Here is a 24218-nt window from a genome sequence, read left to right as displayed (position 1 = left end):
CAAACAAGGCTGCTATGAACATACTTGAGAAAATGCCCTTATTGTATGGTGAAACATCATTGGGATATATGCCCAGAAGTGGTATAGCTGCGTCTTGAGGTATCACTATTGCCAATTCTCTGAGAAAGTGCCACACTAATCCACAGTCATTTTACAAGTTCACACTCCCACCAGCAATAGAAGGGTATCCCCCTTTCTCCACATCCATGCCAGCATGTGCTTTCACTTGAGTTTTTGGTCCTAGCCATTCTGATAGGTATAAGATGGGATCTCAGAGCTGTTTTGATTTGCATTTCCCTGATGACTAAGGACTTTGAGCATTTCTTTAAGGGTTACTCTGCCATTAGATATTCCTCTGTTGGGAATTCTCCATTTAGCACTGTGCCCCACTTTTTAATTAGATTATTTGTTTTGGGATTGTTTAATTTCTTGAGTTTTTTTTTTATATATTTTGGATATTACCTGTCTGCTGGAGGTAGGGATTTTTCCCAGTCTGTAAGCTGACGTTTTGTTCTCTTGACAGTATCCTTTGTCTTACAGAAGTTTTTCTTTCAGGAGGTTCCATTTGTTGATGGTTAATTTCAGTGCCTAGGCTCCTAGTGTTCTGTTCAGAAAGTTGTCTCCTGTGCCAATGAGTTCAACACTGTTCCCCATTTTCTCTTGTGTTAGATTTAATGTATCTGGTTTTATGTTGACGTCTTTGGTCCACTTGAACTTGAATTTTGCACAAGGTGCTAAGTATGGATCTATTTGTATTTTTGAATGTGCAGACATCCACTTAAAACAGCACAAATTTTTGAAGATGTTTTTTGTTTTTCATTGTATGGTTTTGGCTTCTTGTTAAAAATCAAGTCTCCATAGGTGTGTGGGTTTGTTTCTGGAAGTTCAATTTGATTCCATTGATCAACAAGCCTTTTTCTATGCAAGCACCATGCCACCTTTATTACTGTGGCTCTATAGTAAAGCTTGAGACCAGGGATGGAAATTCCTCTGGAAGACTTTTATTGTATAGTATTGTTTTAGCTATTCTGGGTTTTATCTTTTTCCATATGAAAGTGAGAATGGATCTTTCAAGATGTGTAAAGAATTGTGTAGGTATTTTGACCAAGATTGCTTTTAATCTGTAGATTGCTTTTAGTAAAAATGGCCGTTTTACTATGTTGATCCTCCCAATCCATGAGCATGAGAGACCTTTAGATATTCTGATATATTCTTCAATTTTTTTCTTCAGAGACTTGAAGTTTTTTTCATAGAAGTCATTCACTTGATTGGTTAGAGTTTATGTTATATGTAGCTGTTTTGAAGGGTGTAGTTTCCCTAATTTCTTTCTGAACTCATTTGTCTTTTGTATACAGAAGGACTACTGATTTTTTAAAATTATTATTGTATCTGCCCACTTTGCTGAAGTTGTTTATCAGCTGTAATAGTTCTCTGGTAGAATTTGGGGGGCCCTTTATGTATACTATCATATCATCTTCTAATAGTAATACTTTTACTTCTTCCTTTCTGATGTGTATCCCTTTGATCTCCTTTTGTTTCCTTATTACTCTAGCTAGAACATCAAGTACTATATTGAGGAGATATGGAGAGAGTGGGCAACCTTGTCTATCCCCAAATTTTAGTGGCATTTCTTTGAGTTACTCTTCGTTTAATGTGATGTTGTCTTTCAGCTTGCTGTATATAGCCTTTATTATATTTAAGTATATGCCTTGTATCATTGATTTCTCCAAGACTTTAAACATGAACCAGAGTTGGATTTTGTCCAACAGAGATGATCATGTGTTTTTTTTTTTCTTTCAGTTTGTTTATATGGTGGATTACAATGATGGGTTTCCATATATTGAATCACCCTTGTATGCCTTGGGTGAAGCCTACTTGGCCAAAATGAATGATATTTTTGATGTGTTCTTGAATTCAATTTGTGAGTATCTTATTGAGTATGTTCTGTAGGGTTGGGTTTGTGGACAGGTACTGTTTAAATTTGTTTTTGTCCTGAAATGTCTTGTTTTCTCCAACTATGCTTATTGAAAGTTTTGGTAGTTATATTACTCTGGACTGGCATCTTAGGAGTTGCAACATATCTGCACAGGCCGTCTGACTTTTATGGTCTATGCTGAAAAGTTAGGTATAATTCTGATAGGTTTGCCATTGGAAGATACTTGACCTTTTTCCCTTGCTGCTTTTAATATTTTTCTTTGTTCTGTACATCTGGTGTTTTGATTCCTATGTGGTGGGAAAATTTTCTTTTCTGGTCTACTCTTTTTGTTGTTCTGTAGGCCTCTTGTATATTTATAGTCATCTCTTCCTTTAAATTGGGGTAATTTTCTTCTATGATTTTGTTGAAAATATAATCTGGGCCTTGGGGCCAGGATTCTTCTCTTTCTTCAATTCCCATTATTCTTTTTTGTTTGTTTGTTTGTTTAATCATTCCTATTATTCTTAGGTTTCATCTTTTCATGGTGCCCTTGATGTCTTTGTGTCAGGAAATTTTTAGATTTAACGTTTTCTTTGATGGTTACATTAAATTCTTCCATTGTATCTTTAACACTTGAGATTCTTTCCTCCAACTCTTTTATTCTGTTGGTGATGCTTACTTCTGTAGTTCCTACTTCTTTTCTACATTTTCTCCAGGATTTCCTCTATTTGTGCTTTTATTATTGTTTCCATTTTCATCTTCTGATCTTGAACCATTTTATTCATTTCTTCCATCTGATTATTCACAATTTCCTGAATTTCTTCGAGTGATTTATTCATTTCTTCTCTATAGGTCTCTGTCATGGCTTCTCTAAGGGCCTCAATCTGTTTAAGTGTATCTTCTTGTATTTTTTTATGGATTTTATTCATTTCCTCCATATGATCTTTATTAAGAAAGATTTGAGGTTATTTTCTTATATTTCAACTGTGTTTGAATGTCTCCTTCAGTTCATTCTATTCTTCCACAACCTTTTCCATAAGACTCCCTATTCTTTGCCCAATGTTTGGCTCTGAGTCTCAGCATGTGTTTTGATCAGCTGCTGGCTGGAATCTCTCGGAGGATAGCTATGCTTGCCTCCCATCTGCAAGCAAAGTATAGTGTCAACAGTTGGCACTCTCCCATGTGATGGATCTGAGACTGAGTCAGGCATTGGTTTGACATTCCCTCAATCTCTACTCTATCGTTTTCCAAGCAAACCTTGTAGGCAGGGTGTGGGTCTTTTTTCTGTATGTGGAGGAGATGTTCCCTCCCACTTCCTCCCACTCCCTCCTGGTATACTTCATGCTCAGAAATACATGAGTATACCCCCTACTGTCAACAGCCCACAGACCCTAGAATGTTTAAAAGGCTAATTCCCTGTCGGCATACATTAAAAAGCAGTCCATATAGACTTTAGTCCAAAAGGTGTTCAAAAGCTGACTCTTTAAAGAAACATATCAAAGCTGCCCTGGAGGCAAGCACTGGGAAGTGTTCTGGGTGTGGCTCCTGAAATTCAGATACCCTTGGCTTAAAAACCAAGAGGTCTGGGATGGGGGCACTCTCTCCTCCATTTCTCCCTCTGTAGCTCCCTGTTTTTGTCCTTTTTTTTTATTGTTAAGCTAGTGAATTAAAATCTAGCTCTTTGTCTTTTGACTATCTTTATTTTAACCAAGTACAGTCGGTTGTCTGGCCTTTTACAAATCCAAGGCTATCTCGACGCTAATGGATCTGACTAGAAAGCTCCTTCACTGCTGAAGAGGCCTTCCTCATGACGGGTTCTCAGGACAGAGCCTTCCTCAGCTAGCGTCCAGAAGGCTGAAGAAAACTCTGACCAGATTCTCAGCCCAACCTCCCGGGGAAAGGAACCCACAGCATGGTAAATTGTGGGTCAAAGTTTTTCTGGATTGGTTGGTGTTTCTCTTTCTCACGTGTTCTGGTGCCTCACATTTGACCATGTCCCCTGGAGGGGGAGACCTGGTGGCACTCAGAGGAAGGACAGCAAGTAGCCAAGAAGAGACTTGATACCCTATGAGAATATATAGGGGGACGTAATCCCCCTCAGGAACAGTCATAGGGGAGGGTAATAATGGGAAAATGGGGGGGGGGAGGAATGGGAGGATACAAGGGATGGGATAAACATTGAGATGTAACAAGAATAAATTAATAAAAAAAAAAAAGACACACACACACACACACACACAAAAAAAAAAAGAGTTCTGTATAGTTAGAGGGTATCCTCTCAGTCTCTATGACCCCTGTTATTAAGAGTCTCAGCTAGAGTTATCTCCATATCCTCCCAGAGGCCTACTGTTGTAGTTCTCCAGCTTGTCAAAGATGGCTTTTATCCATCTGGTTGTCCCTGAATTTTCCTGGTGGAGCTGTTATCAGGAAGGCAGGCCAACCTGGACGTTCCAGGTATAGCAGGCCTCCAGTGGTCAGCCTTATGTTCCTGATGAAGCTGGCCTATATGTTTCTATTGCAGGTCTTGAAGTTTCTGCTATAGCAAGCTTGGTGAACTCAGGTAACACATTATTCCAGGATGTTCCTGGGATAGCCAGCCTGATGGACAGAGGTAGAGTAGTTGGTAGACAGTGGAGATCTGGATGTTCCTGGAGTAGCCAGGCTGGTGATCAAGGAGGGCATAGTCCCTGATAATGAAGGTCAATGGAGAATGTATAGCTCAGAGCAGCTTATTGTGTCTCAGGGCATCCAACAGGGTCCCCAGGTGCAGGGGACCTGGATGTTCCCAGAGAGAGAGGATATTAATTCTTAGATGTTAGTACATAATATTTGGCTCTTGCCCTTTTCTTGTGATTTTTCTGTGTGGGACTGAGAGGGTAACCCCCATAGTCATATTCTCACAAACAGTATAGAGCATCAATTGTATGGAAACAAAGGAGTTTGTTCAGGTTACACTTTCTTCTTCATCTAGTTCCATCAAAGCCTCCAGACTTTTGGGTGGTTTTTATAATCAATTTGCCAAAGTCATTTCTCCTTACTCACTGTCTCACATGCTATAGTCTCTATAAAATGCCTCTTAGCCACACATGGAAGGCTGCTATCTCTCAACCCAACCAAGTTAACAACCAAGATTCACTATCACAAAGGGACTCCAAACAAAATAAAACCTTTTGTGGAAAGAATTTGTTTGACTTTTTTCTCACCATTGTGGCCAGTTTTCCAAAAGGAACTACATAGAAACTCTACATTCCCGTACACACACACACACACACACACACACACACACACACACACACACACAGAGAGAGAGAGAGAGAGAGAGAGAGAGAGAGAGAGAGAGAGAGAGAGAGAGACAGAGACAGAGAGACAGAGACAGAGAGAGACAGAGAAAGAGAGAGACAGAGAGGGAGAGAGAGGCAGAAAGACAGAAAGACAGAGAGACAGAGAGAAGAGAAGAAGAGAAGAGAAGAGAAGAGATATGTTTATTTTGATTCATAACTTCTGGGGGTTTAGTTCCTGGTTGCTTTCATGATTTTTATAGAATGTCATGTCCAGAGCCATTGAGAGAGGTTGGTATTGATTTCTCATTGATCAGAAGGCACAGAGAAACAGGTAGAGCAAGGGACCAGAAGTGACAAACTCCAGGAGTCTACTTTCTCCAACCTGTCCCTTTTCTGAATGCCTATTACTTTCCCTCCCCAAGAGTGCCATTATATTATGAATCCATCATGGGATTAGTCCATTCATTAATGCATGTCCCTCAGGATCAAATTGTTTCTATAAACTGCATCACAGACACAGCCAGAGGTATGCTTCACTAATCCCATAAGCATTCTTATTTCAATCAAAATGACACTCAAAATTAATGATCACAGAGTGCATTTCCTGTGTGCAACTGCTGAAGGAAATGAGTGTGGAAGGAACTATGTGTTCCTTTGGAAATGGGATATCCTACTTCTTGTTTTTTATGCCTTGAAGTCAACAGTGCTCCCTGGTACCAGCTGTATTGTATGGATATGGAGAAAATGTTTAAATTTTAAGACCTTTCAGCCACCTATAATTAGCTAACTGAAGCAACATCAAGCAATTTAAGGTTGAATGTATCAGTGCCATAGTGACATCTCAGGCTTAATATTAGAACTAAGTCATAGTCTTGATTTTCCTTCTTAAGTATATGACCTTGTTTGAGATTCTCAGGACCCACTGAGAAAGGGACAGCAGGATCAATTAGTGTGTTAATTGTGGTTTTTTTTTCATAGCAACTGTCCCCAGCAGTGGGATTCAGCATTACCTGTGCTGCTGTGAATGTGTTTAAGCCAGTTGGCTTGGCTCTTCTGTGATTTTTGTGATTGATGAGTTATTCTATTTCTGTGACAGAGTTTCTCTGGGAGAAGCAACCTGCACTGGGGCAGATTGCTAACAATATCATTATGATTTTATTATTGTCTTGGTCCTAGAAATCTATAACTTGGTTTTATATTAGCACATTACTCAAGTGAGACAGTGGGAAGCAAACACTTCTGTTGTGAGGCAGCATGTGCCACCTGCCTTCTGGAAAATTCCTGTGCTGATGCTTTGGAAATGAGGGACAAATTGGAATGAGTGGCATGAAAGGTGAGCTTCTATCCCTGTCCATCTGCAGGCTGTATGTGAGGTCACAGTCTCCCAGAAAGGGAGATATATAATGCCCAGTAGCATTTGGAAAATGAATTCAGACTCACCAAGTGGTAAATATGCCTATTATTGTTAGAAACATGCATCAATTTCATTGGCAATCTCACACCAGAAAACTTTAATGTTGTTAGGACAGAAGCATCCAAGTGGGGACTGAAATGGATAGGTTTTAATTTAAGAAACATTAAAAAAGAAATCCTCTAAGTTAAGAACAATAAGGAAAAATTGGCATAGACGTGTGAACAAAATATAAGTTTTCTTTTAATGGGATTCCATGATTATAAAGGCTGGAGAAGAGATGAGGTGGGACAACTTACAACCTGAATCACTGATTGAAATGTGATCTACTGTAGTTTACATTAAATTGTAATAATCTGCTGTGTGTGTGTTCTCGAGCTGCTGAGATGATGAGATTATTTACGGTACCTTGAGATACAGAAATGCATGTTCTCAGTGATGAAGATAGAAACCCCAAGGCCATGGTATCTCTCTGGTTGGTTACGCCAGAGGGCTTGTTCGTTTTCCTGTAACAGTCATCTTTTCAGTGTTCTCATATGGGCCTCTGAATTAGCCAGTTTTTGTTCTCAACAGTGCTTCATGAAAGTCTACCTTCTGTATTAGATGAGAGCCTAATTTAATGACCTCATTTTCTTTCTTTCTTTCTTCTTCTGTCCTTCTTTTAAAAAGTAATTTGCCTCTTTAAAGAGCCTTTCCCAAAACTCTGTGGTTGCTCCTGAGGGTTAAGGCTTCCATGTATCCATTTTAAGAACACATAATATATTCATTGAAACTTACCCAGACAAATTAGATTTTTCTTAGCCCATTCTCCAGAACAGGTTAAGAAAGCTCAACCTAAGTCCTACCTGATCCATTAAAACATGGAGCTGAATGAGGAAAAATGGAGTGGCACTTCTATCTCCTCCAGAATACTCTTCACTTCATCAATTAACATTCAGTGACATTGGAACTGGACAGGGCAGATGAAAGAACACACCGAAAGAATGCTGCTTCTCTGCTTCTTGGGTATTCATTGTCACTGGAATGTCAAGAGCTGACCTCTGGTAAGAGAACAATACATCCAATTCTTCACAAGACTTCTTGAGTCACCGAACTTAAAATAAGAATGGATGCATTATTGGCTGAAATATTTGGATAACTTATGTAGTTTTTACACTTAAAATGTTGATTTTTATAGTACAGCATAAGAATGAACAAGACTCCTTCTTTAAAATGTGCACTTAAAATATTATTTTCAAATTCATGAGATTGAAGTATTTATTTAAAATGTCACAGAACCTAAATGTAGTAACTTTATTTCTATATGTATTCAGCTACTGCAAATCTAAAGAAATTTGTACTAATGCATATCAAGTCTGACATCCTGAATACAGTTTCTTCAAGGTAAATACAAAAATATAGCATAAAGCTTTGTCCAAGTGAAGACATAGCACATTTAACATCATATCTGTCTGTCCAGTCCCCATTTCTATATGGTTCAGAGCGGCAGAAAGCGAGTAGAAACATACAAAGGCTATAACTGTGGAATCCTGCACTCTCAGCTCAGCACAGCTGCCACCAGGTCTCATTCTCAGACATGGTTCAGTTTAGCTTCATATTTACTCCAAATGCCTTGAGGTTGTTGTATTAAGAAGAAATTGTGCCCTGCTATGGGTGAGTGTAAACATGCGGAGCATTACTTCAAGCTTCCCAGGACAAGCACGAGCCCTGTGAATAAGCACACCACGAGACGCTATTCTCTACAAGCTCCATTCACCTCTGGCCTTGAATCTTTCCATCATGAGCCTTCAAAACAATTAGAAACACAAACCGTACCAGCATGAGCAATCTCAATTCCTGGCCTTCTATCCTTGCTGATGCAATTAAACAGAACCTGTCAACTGCTGAGTTTTAACACAGTTTGTTATATAGAGAATTATCAGGATATAATTTGATTGCAAATAGGGATGTTACTATATCAAACTGCAAAGCATTTGGCACTAGCTGCAACTGAGCAGGCAATCTCAAAAGGACTTGAGGCAAACATCTTAGAAACCTGGGAGTTCTGGGAGGATAATACAACGGAATTTTGGGGAAAAAAAGGTGATTGTTGTTTGGTAGCAATCAGTTTTGTCCATACTATTGTCTGTAATGACGTGAAAATGTAAAAATATTGTTGTGTATGGAGGCTCATGCCTTTATTACTGAGGCAGGCAGATTTCTGAATTTGAGGCCAGCCTGATCTATAGAATGAGTTCCTGGGTAGCCAAGACTGTATAAAAATCCTCTCTGGAAAATCAACAACAACAACAAGAAAACAAACAAGCAAACAAAAAACAAGTGAAATACGTTGTTTAAAATCCAATTGCTTTACAATAGTTATATTGGCTAAGATAGGAACCCAGAGAGAAATATGCTAATAAGAACCTGTAGGTTTTAAATCACCATTTATAGGCGTCCTGTGGATATAGCCCAGTTGGCAGATTTGCTTGCCATGCATATGTTAATCTCTTGATCTGCAACACTGAATAAACAGAATGTAATGATAGCTCTTGCGACATAGAAGCAGGAAGAGCAGATCATGAAGACCAGCCTAGACTTCATAACTTGTTTCACAACAGCCTGAGGGACACAAGACCATGGCATACAGACATAGAAAACACACAAACAAAAACCCACAACCACAAAGAGCAAACTACATCACTTTAGGGAAATAAAGAAACCAAGATTTTCTACATTACAGGAGTTACAAAACTGCCTATAAAAAGTCCAAATGCAAACTAAACACCACACCAAGTAATAAAAATACATGGGGAGAGGAAACACTACAAGATAACCCCAGGATAAATATTAGAAAAACACAGATATTTTAAAAACAGTATATAGGATTTTGGAAGTAGTTAAATGCCTCCCCGACCATTCCAGAGAAAAAGTACTTCACAAATACTTAGAAATGTGCCTCAAGGACTCTCTTTGCTAAACATAAAACATCTAAGAATTTTAAGATGTAGCCTGGACACCTAACAAGAAATAGAAGGGAACAAGGATTCCTTGTGGGAAGATTCATGAATTTTTTTTATTTAATGAAATGGATAATTGACCCATCCCAATATTTTTTAAATATAAAAACTAAAAGTATAAGAGATGCATGAACAGAAAAGGGATTTTTTTAACAATTCCATTTTATTTTCCAGGAAGTATACAGTTTGGGACAGCTTTTCACTCATAAATGTGAACCAATTCTTATATAAAGTAAAAAATATTATTTACAAGGATGAATTCAAAACACAGTGACCAGATCCAAAAACCCAGAATACTTTTGAATAACGACTGTCAGAGCACCAATCTAGAGCTCGCAGTTTGTGGTTTTCTGGATCTTTACAGTTTCATCAGCTCTGATATTTCAATATAAATTTCTAAGTGGTGTGTGTGTGTGCGTGCGTGTGTGTGTGTGTGTGCGTGCGTGCGTGCGTGCGTGCGTGCGTGCGTGCGTGCGTGTGTGTGTGTGTGTTAGCATGCTCATGCATGCATTGTACTAGAAGATTTGGTTGCTTCTGTTTACTCGTTAGTTTAGTTTGAAATGTTTCAAATTGATAGAAACTACATTAGAGTTCTCATATCCAGAACATTCATTTGGCTTTCCATTCGATATTGCTGATAAGATTCCAGCTGAAGCCCCAAAACAAAAACAAAACAAAACACCCATGAGAGACAAAGGGTAGAGCTTCAGTGAGATTTATAACTTGAGTAAACAAAGTGTCATCGAAGAACATGAACTATGCTGTTAATGAGTTTTCTCTTTCCTGAGACGCAAATATTTGAATATAAAAGCAACTTCAAGGAACAAAGATTCATTTTGATTCATGGGTTTAGAGAGTCCAGTTTTTAATGGCATGAAGTGCTTCAACTCTAGGAAGAAAAAGAAGTAGGAGAGAGAATGCTGGTACTCAGCTAAGTTTCTCTGTGATCCTAGTCTACACAGTGGTACCACTTAGATGCGGGGAGGGTTTTGGTGCTTCAGCTAAACTCTGTAGAAGTGTGTCTCCCAAGTCTAACCAAGTTGATAATGTAGTCTGGCCATCATTGCTGTGTAGAATTGTACTTTCAAGAAACACTGGTATGACATTCACATGTACTCTGGTACCTCATATTTGACCATGTCCCCTGGAAGTGTGACCTGGTGGCACTCAGAGGAAGGATAGCAGGTTACCAAGAAGAGACTTGATACCCTATGAGCATATACAGGGGGAGGAGGTCCCCCTCAGTCACAGTCATAGGGGAGGGGAGTAAGGGGAAAATGGGAGGGAGGGAGGAATGGGAGGATACAAGGGATGGAATAACCATTGAGATGTAATAAGAATAAATTAATAAAAAAAACTGAAACACTGATGATATATATTTTCACTTACACTAAGAACTTCCTTTCTGTGTTCAGTATGTGGCATGCTAGTCACATGTCATTATAACAAGGTGCCCGAGATAACAATGTATAAAGAAGAAGGTTTATCTGTATTTGCTGCTTAGAAGTTTCTGCCTACAGTAAGTTGTCTCCCTTCACTTTGAGGAAGTGATGAGACAGAACATTCTGGCATGAAGTTTATGTTAAAGCAAAGCTGTAAACCACATCATATCTGGGGGGAAAGCAGAAGGGAAACAAAGAGCTTTGGTCCCAATATTCCCTTCAAGGAAGTGCTACCAATGACTCAGTTTCTTCCATTATGCCCCAGTAAATAACAAACCAAACAAACAAACAAAAAACCCTTTCCCCCATCCACAGTCTTCTCAGGCCAATGAACTTGCACATGGCCTGTTAAGGGACTTTGAAGAACCAAATTATTAGCCCATGGAGAGAAGAAAGAAAAGAGAAGGATTAGGGCTGATTTAAATAAAATGAAATTGACATTTTAACATTATTATAAGGTATGATGATGCACTGTAACAGAGCTCCCTCTTCATCTACTAGAACACATCTGTAGTTGCCACAGAGGCAGCCCAACTGCTCAGAAGTTGCCTTACTGTGTAAGTCTAAACTACAATGTGAGTTTCCATACACATATTGCAATTTGCACTCCTTTTGTCTTCAATTTAGCCAATACCAGCCAACAGACATTCCAATGAAAAGGAACTTGAAACCATTATAGCCCCTGGGAACCAACGTATGGCCAATGTGTGATTTATTTAAGACAAAGCCTTGGGTACCATTGGATATTGAGTACACATAAGCACCACACAAACTCTGTGGGGCTGCACATCAGATAGTGAGAGTTTAATGAGAACTGTTGCCTCAAGACTGTAAGGTCAGTGTCAAATGTGAGGTAAGATAGTAACATAAGCAGCGAATTCACAAAGATTTTTGCTAAAGATACTTCAAACCCACATCCACTGGGAACACACAATTCTATAAACATCTTAGAATACAAGTCAAAGTTAGTGCCCCCTTTTTGTGTACTTTCTTTTTTTTTTTATACCTTTTTTTTAAAATTAATTTATTCTTGTTACATCTCAATGTTTATCCCATCCCTTGTATCCTCCCATTCCTCCCCCCCCCCCTATTTTCCCATTATTCCCCTCCCCTATGACTGTTCCTGAGGGGGATTACATCCCCCTATATATTCTCATAGGGTATCAAGTCTCTTCTTGGCTACTTGCTGTCCTTCCTCTGAGTGCCACCAGGTCTCCCCCTCCAGGGGACATGGTCAAATGTGAGGCACCAGAGTACGTGAGAAAGTCATATCACACTCTCCACTCAACTGTGGAGAATATTCTGACCATTGGCTAGATCTGGGAAGGGGTTTAAAGTTTACCTCCTGTATTGTCCTTGGCTGGTGCCTTAGTTTGAGCGGGACCCCGGGCCCAAATCTGCCTATCATATTGTTCTACTTGTAGATTTCTAGGACCCTCTGCATCCTTTTATTTTGCTATTCTCCCATGTGTCTCTCATTTAGAGTCCCAATAGGATGCCTTCCCCTCTGTCCCAGTTTCCTGGTAAGTGAAGGCTTTCGTGGGACATGCCCCTTGGGCTAGTATGCAGACATAAGTGAGTATATACCATTTGATTCTTTCTGCTTCTGGGTTAACTCACTCATTATGATCATTTCTAGCTCAATCCATTTATCCACAAATTTTGGGAATTCCTTGTTTTTAATAGCTGAGTAGTATTCCATAGTGTATATGTACCACAGTTTCTTTATCCACTCTTCTACTGAAGGACACTTAGGCTTCAATCCACTCTCCTCTATAAAAGCATCCCTATTTGAAGCAAGGTATGCATGCATACAGATAATTGCTGTATTTATGTACGTTATATAACCCATTATTGGCATAGCATTGAGAACAAATGAGTGGTCATTTTTTTACTTTGTTAATTAATTCTTCTTTAAACATACATTTATACTACTAAACACATATATACTCCAAACTAACAGGCTTGTTTGATTTGTTTGTTTTTTGACTTTTGATTTTGGCATTGCTTCTTATTGCTGGCTGTTCATTGCTCTTATTCAAGACACTCCTAGAGATAATCACCACAGAGAATGCTTCAAGCTTCCAGGTGCTGTGGTTGTAGTCACTTTTCCTTAATTGCTGGTTTGCTGTTTAATGGGTCTGCTGAAATCCTGACTACAAAGAGTAGAATTGCTCCAAGGAACTAAGTCTAAAAACGTCTACTTTTTTTGTTCCCATTAAGCTTCTTTCTCTCCTATATAGGATAGGTGGGTTGAAAGGGAGGTATAAACAAAAAAGAACCCAAAATAAAGTAAGTTTGAAAAAGTTCAAAGCCTACAGTGAACCTCCAATCTTGAGAACTGAATGCACAGCTGAAATGTATTCCCAGTCTCTAGGAAACAGCTCCTTCATATACGACTTACATGATATCAGTAACAATCATGCAACCATCTTTGAAAACTTTGTTGGTATCAAAACAAATTGAGCATAGCTTAGAATAATTATTATATAACAATAATTATTCTCATTGTCTGTCTAATTGTAAGAGGAATTGAATTGAAGTAATTTGCTTAAGCTCTGGGCTTTGTGCCTGAGCCTTCAAGTAAAGTTGGCTCTGACTACCATGTGTAATCTATAGATACTGGAATTTTACTTAATGTTTTTTCTACCGATGAACTTTCCAGGTGCTGTTGCTGGAAATAATTTCACCGTTGCAATAATTCTGAAAATACCATCTCTGCTTTATCATATTTAGATATACATATACATAACATCCAGTTCATATCCCAATAATAAGAATTTGTTAATCTGTGTCTTTAAATTTCATAGGGTGTGTGTGCGTGTGTGTGTGTGTGTGTGTGTGTGTGTGTGTGTGTGTGTGTGTGTGTGTGTGTGAATTTCAGTATACCATATTTTGGTGCATATATATAGGATAATAATGTCTTCTTGGCTAACTGTATCCTTTGATGAGAAGTCATAGTGCTTCTTTATTTTTTCTGGTTAGTTTTAATTTAAAGTCTATTTTGTTAGATATTATGTTAGCAATGCCTACTTGTCAGATATTAGAATAGCAGTTCCTACTAACTCTGCAGTCTTGTTTGGAATACTTTCATCTACCTTCTTACTCCAAGGCAGTGCCCATCTTAAAAGCTAAGATGCATTTTTGTAGACAACATATGTATTAACAATACAACTCCCGCAGCTAAGGCTCCAAGAACATTGTAAGAAGTTGGAGAAATACTGTAAAAGCCAGAGAGACATAGAATTTGCAGCAAGCCTGTGAATCCTATAAACCTGTGAAGTTATATTCATAAAGTCTCACCAACATGACAGTCTAAACATGAGCTGACCAAGAACAACAACAGTAACCACGCTAATGTGAATGAGGCAAAGTCCAAGAGCCCCCAGTCCTACGCAAAGAACTACAGACAACCAAGGAATGCTGAGAATGGGAGACAGTCTTCCCCAGGGAGGGGCACACTAACTGGCTATCTAATACCAAACAGTCAACCATAAAAACATACATACAAGTATTATACAACTGAGCAGGTTGTACTTAAATATTGATAAATCAATACAAACAAATAATGAAAAGAGCCATGAATTTGAAAGAGAGCAAAGAGGGGTACATGGGAGGGTTTAGAGGTTAAAAAAAAAAAAAAAAAAAAAAAGGAGTGGGAAAATGATGCAACCATAGTCTCAAAAACTATGTAATTTTTTATTGGTTCCTGGGAATATAATCAAAGGAATCTATACCCTACTACAGAGATATATGGACAGCCATGTTTATTGATATGATTTTCACAATAGGAAAGCAATCGAATCAGCACAGATGTCTAGCAGCAAATAAATGACAACGTGGAACCTATATACAGTGGAGTTTCATTCATCCATAAAGAAAAATGAAATTATGGGATGTGCAGGAAAATTGATAGGACTAGAAAACATTACTTTCAATGAGATAAGCCAGGCTTAGAAAGAAAAATATTGAATGTTGTTTCTCATATGTGAAGACTATCTTCTAATTGTGAAATAGATGTATCCAAGTGAAAGTAGATGTGGACAAAGGACAAGACACTAGGTGGAGGCATATGAGACTGGATGAAGGGAGGAGAGCTTTAGAGGGGAATAGAAGTGAAAAATAAGACAAAAAGTGGAAATAAAAAATACTGTGGATGAAAAATAAAACAATCAGGAACAAAATGGCATGGACAGGAGGTGGGAGACCAGTGGCAAAAATCAAGCATAATGTAGTTTATATGAAAACCCAACATGGAAACTTATTACTTTCTTAGCTAATTTTAAATTAAAATTGGAAGTGAAAAAAAAAAGGCACATTTTAAGGTGGTTTTACACAGTCCAAAAATTGCCCACCAAAATTCATTCTGCAATTCATAATACTTTCAAATCAGCAAGACCACATTTCCTAACTTATACAAAGCATGGCACAACATCAGCATTATATACAGTATGATAATATGTTTACAAAGTGCTTAACACAAACAGTTGTATGTACACATGTATGTTCACTTACACACATGTAAATAACACACCTCTTAGGCCTTGAATATTTTGTACCTGCTTCTGCTTGATGCAGAGAAATCAAAGAGAGAGCATACAAACAAACGTAAAAGATTTTTCAAATTTAAGAAATTGAGCAATGTAAGAAATTATTTAAAAACTGTTTGCATTAGAATGAGGTGCAGGGCTGGAGAGATAGGTCAGTGGTTAAGAGCGCCACCTGCTCTTACAGAGGTCCTGAGTTCAATTCCCAGCAACCACATGGTGGCTCACAACCATCTATAATGTGATCTGATGCCCTCTTCTGGTCTGCAGGTGTACGTGCAGGCAGACCACTGTATACATAATAAATAAATAAATCTTTAAAAAAAAAAATGGGTTGCAATGCAACTACTCTATGATGGAATAGAGAGTTGAACACATGTTAGTGTGAAACTCAAGTCGATTGTCATCCCATGACCCATTGGATCATCGGTTTCTTTATGGGCTTTTCTGGATTTTCAGCCGACCATTTCTACCTCCTAGCCTTCACCCCTGCTTTCTTTCTTGCTCCTGACTTGAGCCCATGGAGGACAGTGACGTATGTCAGGCGAGTCTGCACAATGTGTAATGTTGTATCTGGTTCTCAGTGTTAATACAGAGAAAAGACCTGCAACTCTGAATGTAGGTAATTAGAACAAAATAATGAATTATGCCAACTGAAAATCTCAGCAATGTCAGGAACAACATCAAACCAGAGACTCAAGTTCACCCTCTTGTAGAAGAAGTCTTCACTATATCTACTGTTTTCCATTGTCTAATTCTTTGTTGCTTAGAAGATTTCTACCAGGAGTGGAGAACCTGAAAGTAAATGGAGGCTCTGCTACTGTGGAGGGGTATGAAGCCCAGACTTGTTACATTTAGAGGGTTCAGGACAGGAGAGTGTTTCTGTTATTATTGTTATTGTTGTTAGGAAAAATCCACACTGGCCCTGCATACTTATCTCTTTGATAGCTTTATGTTGAGCCACACTAGGAGGAAGTGATCCACCAGGGTCTCTATCGCCATTTAAAGAATGTATCTACTGCACATTTGGAGTGTTCTCATGGCATCGTTTGCTGGTTGAACTTAAGGAGCCTCTGGATCCTTTCCACAATAATAAATAATGTGAAACAAAGCAGATCCTGCTCTGTAGCTAACATGACACCTACTGAAATATTTTTTTTGGTGACATTGTTCTAATATTTGAGGACACATAGCTCTCTGATCACCTAAATCAGCAAAAATGCATACATGTTTAGGGAGGGCTTCCCTGGATCCAGGGGCTTCCAGAGTAACAAATGTAAGGCTTTAACAATTTTTATGGCTTTACTATTTACATTCACACCACCATGCTCTCTTCCCCACCTCCTTTTCCCACTCCACTCTCCTTCCTTACTTTCCACCCCTTCTGGTTTCTGTTCATCCTCCTTGCCTCCTCCCTCCCTCCCTCCCTCCTTCCCTTCTTTACTATTTCCTCCTTCCTTCCTTCTCTCCCCTTCCATTTTCCTTCCTTCTTTTCTCTCTCTCCTTTCTTTTCTACCCTTTTCTTTCATGTCCCAGTAACATAGATTTCTTTTATCACACTCTTATTAGAAAAAGGATCACAAATGTAAGACTTACCTTGTCATTCTGTAACACAGATCTTTATATGTCTGTACTGCGCTAGTATTACACTCAGTAAACATTGTAACAAGGACTAGAGAAAGGTTTTACGTATTTCAGCTAATATCCGTTTTTCTCTGTGAGAAAGCTGAGATATAAATAGGCAAATGGTTTTCCCAAGACAGCATAGCTATAAGTAGAAAACCCAATGGAAGAAGCCAGCATTTCTTTTTTATTTAGAATATTTCAGAATACTGTTGGATTTTTCCAATTAGCTCCAAGACTCCAAATATATAACTGTGTCTGTGCACATAGCTGTATACCAATTGCTAAATGCTCACCTCATCATCCTTAAATACTATGATGATAGAATGTGAGTGTCAATGGGTGTGCGGATTATATGATTTTATGTTTTTGTTGACATTTGTCAGAATGAATTGTCTTTAATAGAACATGTCTTCCCAATCTTCCCTTTAAAATCTTGGCTGTTTCACTTGTAGAAAATTTTGTCTTTTCTCCTGCTTACACACCCACATGGGTTCAGATTGACATGTGGCCTCTTAGCAGGTGTCACTTTCCAGGAATCATCATCTTTACTGCATTGTTTCCAATTATATTTGACAGTGTCCTTGTAAAACTATGTTGACAATGTAGTTCGGTTTGTCATATATGAATTACACTTTTCTTGTCTTGTCTTCCTAGACTAGATATCAGGCACAAACAGAGGGCATAATGGGGGAGGGAGACTTGAGAAGACCATTTTATGAGTGATTAAAAGGAATTCTTTCTCAGATAAGGCAAATTAATTAAGGAGAGAGTGCTGATTAAATTCATTGGCAGGCAATGATAGGCAGTGTCATTGAGTGTGATGGCTCTGAGTGGCATAGCCACAGGAGGACTGCACTCATGCATTAATTCAGAAGGCACATCTCCTGAAGTCAGTGGAAACTGCCTGGATCATATTTAAGCAGCTGAGCTGCCAATGCTCACTGAAATTCATAGAAGAAGCTGTGAATGCGAGAAAGTATTCTCTTAAAGGTGAAAGAGATCTTGAGTGGATCATACAGACCATCCCCTCCCAAATTTACCCCTGACTCATTACTATATTCCAGTCCAGAGCTTCAGCAGACATTCTTTAGGACCCCACCTCCACCCCACAGAAATAAGCAAGCAAGCAAACAAACAAGATATTCTTTACAGGCAGTTGGCCTAACTGTGGTTTCTCTCCTCTCTCCTCTCTTCCAAATCCAATGCCCTGTCTCACTTCCATCTCTGCAGCAAACACATGCTGCAAATTTCCTCCATCTTTGCCCCCTTCTCTAATGGATCCAGGATATCTTTTTTTTTTTTTTTTTTTTTTTTTTTTTTGATCATTCCTCACCACTCAAGGTCCTGCCATGAAAGTGCAAAAGACAAGCAAGTAGGTAGGCTAAGCATGTGGGTGAGTTTCGGAGTTTCATTTTTCCTCTTCCCCTTTAAGTCTTACCCCCAGTCTCCTCTGCAGGGTGGTAGCAGCCTGTCTTTCAATACCTCTCTTCATTCTCTGCCACCATTCCCAGAGAACTAAGAAGATTCAGGGTAAAACACTCTGCTTTCCTCCTTCCTGTGGTCCCCCTTTGGCAAACACCAAGCCAATCCCCATTCTTAAGCGATAGCTCCCAACATGAAACATATTTTACATAGAAACCCTAGTAACTACACCAATCAGAATCAAAGAATTTCTTACTAGTCAACACACAACCACCACACTCTTCCTAGAAGCAGAGTGCAACAGGAACTAAGGAAGATAATTCCACTCAACAAGACAAGACCAATTACAAACAACTAGAATTACAGTCTTCCCTAACTTAGATGACTAAATGTCAATATAAAAACAGAATCACTAACAGCCAGGACAATATGCCTCCCTCAGAGTACTGAAATCCTACCACAGTAGGACCTGAGTATTACAGTGTATCTGAAGAGCAAGGCAATGTCTTTGAAGTAGCCATTAGGAATATTTTATCAGTCCATAAAGAGGAAGAATAAATCCCTTGGAGAAACATATGAAAACACAAACAGTGAAAGGAAAGGAATAAAACAGTTCAAGACCTGAAAATGGAAAAAAAATAAAGAAATCCCCAGTCGTGGGAAATCTGGAAATAAAAAAAAAAAATTGAAACTCAAACATTAACCTAAGTAGGCAAGCTTAACAAAGAAAAAAATACAGCGATGGAAGAAAGAATCTCAGGCACTGAAGACATGGGAGAAGAAATGCACAATTCAGACAAGAAAAATGTTAAATCCAAAAAATACGTCCAATCACAAAGCATCCAGGAAATAAAAAAGACCCAATTTTTAAATGGGAATAGAGGAAGGAAAAGAAACGCAAGCTTAATGAACAGAAAATATTTTCAACAAAATCATAGAAGAGAATTTTCCTAGCTTAAAGAAGGAGATGTCTAACAAGGTGCAGAAAGCATTCAGAGCATTAAATAGATTGGACCAAAAAAGAAATTCCTCTCGGTACTTAATAATCAAAATATTGAAATATACAAAACAACAAATGAGTATTAAAAGGTGTTAGGGGAGAACACTAAGAAACATACAAAGTCAGTCCTATTATAATGACACATGACTTCTCAATGAAAACTATATAAGTCCTACTATGACAGCTTAAAATACTTTCCCCAGCAAATCTCTCAGTAAAAATGGATAAAATAAATAAGAAATTCCATTATGAAACCAAATTTAAGCAACATCTATGCACAAATTAAACCCTACAAAAAGTGATAGAAAGAAAACTCTGAATTCACACGCAAGAAAACATAATGAATAAATGGTCCTGGAACAAAATAATCAAAAAAGGGAAAATGAACACACACACACACACACACACACACACACACACACACACACACACACACACTACACACACACACATATACACTACACACATACACACACACCATCACCACAACAACAATAACAACATAACAGAAATGAACAATGTTTGTTGTTATATCTCAACATCCGTGGTCTCAATTCCTCAAGTAAAAGATACAACAGAATGGATTGTCAAATAGAATCTATCTTTTTGCTGCATTCCAGAAACACACTTTGATATCAATGATAGAGATCACTTTATGGTAAAAAGATGAAAAGATATTTCAAACAAGAATGCCTATGAAACAAGTAATATAGCCATTTTAATACCTGACAAAACAGACTTCAAATCAAAATAATTAGAAGATATAGTACAGAATGAATAATGAGTCAAGACAGAACTTAGAACTTTTTAGAACTGAATGAAAATGAGTACACAACATACCCGAACATATAAGAAACAATTAATGTGATTCTATGAGGTAATTTCATAGCATTAAGTGCCTACATAAAAAAAATTGAAGAGATCACATACTAGTAACATAATATCACACATGAAATCTCTAGAATAATAAGAAGGAAGCACAACCAAAAGGAGTAGGCGTATATGGCAAGAAATAATAAAACTTAGGTCTGAAATCAAAGCAATAGAAAGAAAGAAGGAAAGAAACCCAGAACAGTACATATAACCAATGAAACAAATGAGGAAACAATGAAAAAAATCATTGAGTTTGATATGTCCTTACCCAAATTAAATAAAAAGCAGAGAGAATAATGCTACATCACAAATATAAAAGTAAAAAGTGGAACATAACTGAACATAACTGTAGCTGGACTCAAAATTAATTTGCAAAACAAACGCCCCCATAAATAAATGAAAAATGGATAGAAAAAAAAAACCCAAAATCTTTCACAATAGCCTCAATGAATGTAAAATATCTTGTGGGTAATTCTAACTACTCAAGTGACATAGTTGTAAGAGAAAAACTTTTGGACACTGAAGAAATAAACTAAAGAATATAGCAGAAGATGGAAAGATCTCTCATGCTCATTTATCAGTAGGATTAGTATAGTACATTAGTAAATTTAATCAAAAGCAATCTGTAGAGTTAATTTCATCTTCATTATAATCCCAACACCATGCTTCATGATTTTGAAAGTACAATCTTCATATAGTAACGTGCATACACACACACATACACACACACACATGAGAGAGAGAGAGAGAGAGAGAGAGAGAGAGAGAGAGAGAGAGAGAGAGAGAGAGAGAGAGAGAGAGAGAGAGAGAGAGAGAGAGAGAGAGAGAGAGAGAGAGAGAGAGAGAGAGAGAGACTACCTAAAAATCCAGAAGAGATAAAACAGTCCTGGATGATGATGATGATGATGATGATGATGATGATGATGATGATGATAGAATTACTAATGTATCACCATTCCTGATTTCAAGTTGTACTGCAGAGCTATAATAATAAAAACAAACAAACATGCTATTGGCACTAAACAGAAGCATGTATCAATGGCATTGAATCGAAGACCCAGACATGAATGCACATACTTAGGCACCTAGTTTTTTATAAAGATGCTTGAAGTACACAGTGGAATAAATCTTCAACCAAGGGTACTGGTCAAACTGGGAGGCTGCATGTGTAGGAGAATGCAAATAGACATCCATGTAACCCTGTACAAACCCAAACTCCAGAAAGATCAAGACCTTAAAATAAAATCAGACATACTGAACCAGACAGATGAAAAGAAAAATTGGGAATTGCTTTTACTCCTTTGGCACAGGAAAACACCTTTTGAGGAGAACAGTATTTGAGTGGGCACTAAGATAAACAATTAGTGAATGGGTTTTAGGAAACTGAAAAGCATCTGTACAGCAAATGACACTGGCATTCATACGAAGAGGGTTTATAGAATGGGAAAATATTTTAATACACATTTAATAGAGGACCAAAATACAATATACATCAAGAATTCAAAAGAACTAGATGTTAAGAAAACAATCCAATTAACACATAGCATACCAATCTTAACAGAGAATGCTCAAAAGAAGAAACTCAAGAATAGAAACAATTAAGGAAACATGCAACATCTTTAGTGATCAAGGAAATGAAAATCCAAAGTACTTTGATATTCCATCTTATATCTATAGAATGGCTAAGATCAATAAAATAAGTGACAGGTCATGCTGATGAAGATATTGGACATTCCTCCATTGCTGGTGGGAATGCAAACTTGTACAGTCACTGTGGAAATCAGTGTGGCAGTTTCTCAGCAAGATGGGAATTGATTTTTCTCAATGTCCATCTATACCACTCTTGGACATATTCCTAAAAGGTAATCTTATTTATTCTCTACACCAGAGATGCCTGTTAATCCATGTTTATTGTTATCATATTCATATTAGCCAGAAATTGGAAACAGCCTTGATATCACTAAATAGAATAAATGCTCTCCTTGACAATATAAGTTAAGAAAGTCCATTTACACAGTGAAGTATTATTCAGCTGTTAATCATGCAAAATCATGAAACTTATGGGGAAATGCAAGAAGCTAGAAAAAATTAAACTAGGTGAGATATTGCAGACCCAAAAAGACAAATATGGTATGCATTCATTTATATCTAGATATTAGCATTTACGACAACAGTGACCAAGGCATAATCTTTATTGACATAGAAGTTAGCTGTGGAGTAAGAGACTGAATGAGGGATAGGTCGATCTCTCTAGGAAAGAGAAATAAAATAGATTGTTATAGATGGATGAAGGTAAAGCCTGGATATGGGGGACCAAGTGGAGATAGAAAAAGAAGAGGAGGAAAAGGGAAGAAATATGGTGAGAGACTGCTAAAATTATGGATCACTTACAGAGTAATATGGACACCTAATGTAGTCGAAGCTTCCTAAAATATATACACATTGCAAGGCCATCTAAATGAAATGGAAAAATAATGGGGGAGAGAAATCCACAACTTGACATTTCTTGTCACAAAATGAAGCTTCTAACACCAGGACTGGGTTACACTGAATTGTTGTCCAGTGTGGTTCCATGGGAATCACCCAACAACCCAGGTTGTTGCCAAGACTATAGGTTGCTCTCCGCAAACTGATGGCAAGGCCATTGCTGATGGTAACACCTACAAAACTCATTGAACATAGAGAATTTGAGCTGGTGCCTACCTAGAGCCTTCACTATTATTTTCCAGCATCTTTGCAATGGTAAGGTACTTGACTTAAGGCCCACTCCAACTGGTTGGAAATCATACCTAATACTACTTCAGTGACCAAGAACCAGGCACTAGATAGCCCATGGGTCTAGGTTAAAACTAAATATTACTGCTCTAACAAGGTAGCAAAAGATGACTTCTATTGATGTTATGCTATACTCACAGATCAATGCCTTGCTCAACCATGATCTGAAATGCATCCCCTGTTAGGGTCTGGGTGATCTGCTGAAGAAAGACTCCAAGGTAGTATGCAAAAAAGGTATTTTTATTCTAGCATGCTAGGATCACCTCTCTCCTCTAGTGAGCAACACCTAAATGGCCACACAGACTCAATTTCCAGACAGTTGGAGAAATTTGTGACAAGCTTTAATTGATTGGTCAGTATTGAGTCAGAGTGTACAAGGGGGTGCAGGATTGGCTGTTTGGTTACTGAGGACTTTTTGAGTCACTGAGGTTTTGGCTCTTACTCAAGAATTGGCCTTTAATTTGATTGGATGGGGCCAGCAGTCTTCTTTTCCAAGGCCATGAAGCAATAAACACATGGTATCTAGTCATTTTGTTCTGTAAGCTGATTAGCTTCTCATGAGCTGTCCATAACTTGTCGTTTTTCCAGGAATTGTTAGAAACTTGGCCTAGTTTTGGTAGAGTGAAAACCTAAAGACTGCCATGGAGTTGGTCTAGTCAAGCAAGCTGGGGTCTTTGGGGTCTTTGGGGTCCCTGGGGGCAGGGTCCCTTCACCTCTTGCAGCAGATGGGAACAAACACAGAAACCCACAGTCAGACATTATTTAGAGGTCGAGAGACCTTAAAACACTCAGCTCTACGAGGAATGGCTCCTTCAAGTGCCTCCTTGTAGGGCTTAGGAGACCCTTCAGAATGGCTCCCTGAAAGTGTGTCCATTGTAGATAGAATATGGTTTCCATTTTAATGTTTCTATGCAATTCCTGAGAGTT

This window comes from Acomys russatus, chromosome 22 (assembly GCF_903995435.1).
Source record: "Acomys russatus chromosome 22, mAcoRus1.1, whole genome shotgun sequence".
Taxonomy (NCBI): domain Eukaryota; kingdom Metazoa; phylum Chordata; class Mammalia; order Rodentia; family Muridae; genus Acomys; species Acomys russatus.
The sequence above is the reverse complement of the archived record's forward strand: the minus strand, read 5'-3'. Positions refer to the sequence as shown.